Source organism: Schistocerca americana, unplaced genomic scaffold (genome assembly GCF_021461395.2).
Source record: "Schistocerca americana isolate TAMUIC-IGC-003095 unplaced genomic scaffold, iqSchAmer2.1 HiC_scaffold_215, whole genome shotgun sequence".
Taxonomy (NCBI): Eukaryota; Metazoa; Arthropoda; class Insecta; order Orthoptera; family Acrididae; genus Schistocerca; species Schistocerca americana.
Window position 1 is genome coordinate 162,501 of NW_025725923.1, and position 2,500 is coordinate 165,000.

Below are 2,500 nucleotides of genomic sequence, written 5' to 3' on the forward strand. Positions count from 1 at the left end.
AACCTAACCTATGTCGTACCTTAACCTAACCTATGTCGTACCTTAACCTAACCTATGTCGTACCTTAACCTAACCTATGTCGTACCTTAACCTAACCTATGTCGTACCTTAACCTAACCTATGTCGTACCTTAACCTAACCTATGTCGTACCTTAACCTAACCTATGTCGTACCTTAACCTAACCTATGTCGTACCTTAACCTAACCTATGTCGTACCTTAACCTAACCTATGTCGTACCTTAACCTAACCTATGTCGTACCTTAACCTAACCTATGTCGTACCTTAACCTAACCTATGTCGTACCTTAACCTAACCTATGTCGTACCTTAACCTAACCTATGTCGTACCTTAACCTAACCTATGTCGTACCTTAACCTAACCTATGTCGTACCTTAACCTAACCTATGTCGTACCTTAACCTAACCTGTATTGCGCCTTAACCTAACCTGTATTGCGCCTTAACGTAACCTGTATTGCGCCTTAACGTAACCTGTATTGCGCCTTAACGTAACCTGTATTGCGCCTTAACGTAACCTGTATTGCGCCTTAACGTAACCTGTATTGCGCCTTAACGTAACCTGTATTGCGCCTTAACGTAACCTGTATTGCGCCTTAACGTAACCTGTATTGCGCCTTAACGTAACCTGTATTGCGCCTTAACGTAACCTGTATTGCGCCTTAACGTAACCTGTATTGCGCCTTAACGTAACCTGTATTGCGCCTTAACGTAACCTGTATTGCGCCTTAACGTAACCTGTATTGCGCCTTAACGTAACCTGTATTGCGCCTTAACGTAACCTGTATTGCGCCTTAACGTAACCTGTATTGCGCCTTAACGTAACCTGTATTGCGCCTTAACGTAACCTGCATTGCGCCTTAACGTAACCTGCATTGCGCCTTAACGTAACCTGTATTGCGCCTTAACGTAACCTGTATTGCGCCTTAACGTAACCTGTATTGCGCCTTAACGTAACCTGTATTGCGCCTTAACGTAACCTGTATTGCGCCTTAACGTAACCGATATTGCGCCTTAACGTAACCTATATTGCGCCGTAACGTAACCTATATTGCGCCGTAACGTAACCCACATTGCCCCTTAACGTAACCCACATTGCCCCTTAACGTAACCCACATTGCCCCTTAACGTAACCCAACACACGTTGGGCCTTAACCCAACACACGTTGGGCCTTAACCCAACACACGTTGGGCCTTAACCCAACACACGTTGGGCCTTAACCCAACACACGTTGGGCCTTAACCCAACACACGTTGGGCCTTAACCCAACACACGTTGGGCCTTAACCCAACACACGTTGGGCCTTAACCCAACACACGTTGGGCCTTAACCCAACACACGTTGGGCCTTAACCCAACACACGTTGGGCCTTAACCCAACACACGTTGGGCCTTAACCTGCTCTGTAATTGTCATACGACGCGTTAAATTAGTGTAGTGTTGCCTAACTGCAACCCCCGCAATATAGTTTGCTACTCGCACTGCCCGGTCCCCAGTGTATCGCTTCATGTTAAACACCTTGCAGCTATACACTGTAATGTGGATGGCAGCAGGACGTACATGCTCAATGCCCTTTGCAGTTGTTCATTGGCATTTGCAGTTGTTCATTGGCATTCGCATGTGCGAAGCACTTAGCCTACGCTGTGGTACGGCCTGTGTCAACTGTCCGCTGATGTTGTACGTCCAAATCACACACTGTACTGCACATTGGTCCTCATGTACTGAATGATACATCGTGGTACATGTGACCGTACAACGACTGCGCCAACAACGGCGAACCATGCGGTCCAAATGTTGTGCACTCAGCTACGTGTCGTCTCCCTATAAGAGCTGGATTGCAGTGTGGTATGCCCTGGATGGCGATCAGCATGAGCCGTCTGTTGATGTAGTGGCGCGTGTTGTCAGACGTAGTCGTCTCTTCTCACACACCGTGATAGCATGGTGCACTGCGTTCCACATCTGCGACATGCGACAGAGGCCGGTTGACAGTCGTTCGCGCAATGGACATCGCATACGTACGGGGGCCACCTTCCACGTGTTCGCGAAGCGTGCACATGTTGTTGCGTGTATGTGGGCAGACATAGTGTGTCGTGACACCTGACACAGGCATGCAACAATCGTTGAATTTGCAAATGGCGATGGACGCCTACGTTTGCTGGTGACGTTATGCAAATGAACAACTGGTAAACCGTTGTGGTGCGGTTGTTCTCGCTAGAGGTGAATCAGTGATGGCGACGATCGGTTGAGCTACCAACCGGTTGTTCCAGCGATACCCACCATGCCCACGAACGTGAATGGCATCTGGGTGTGAAGCGATACGCGGCGGTGGCTGGGTGGGACCGTCCCCGGCCGGTGAGGGGGGGCCTCCCGGCGTGCTGGCCGCGCGGTGCGTGGGCGCACGCGCTACAGCCGGCTGGTGGGGGCGGCCAGTGGCAGGCGCGCCGGCCGACGGAGGCGGCAGGCGGCGCAGCTGCGCGCCGGC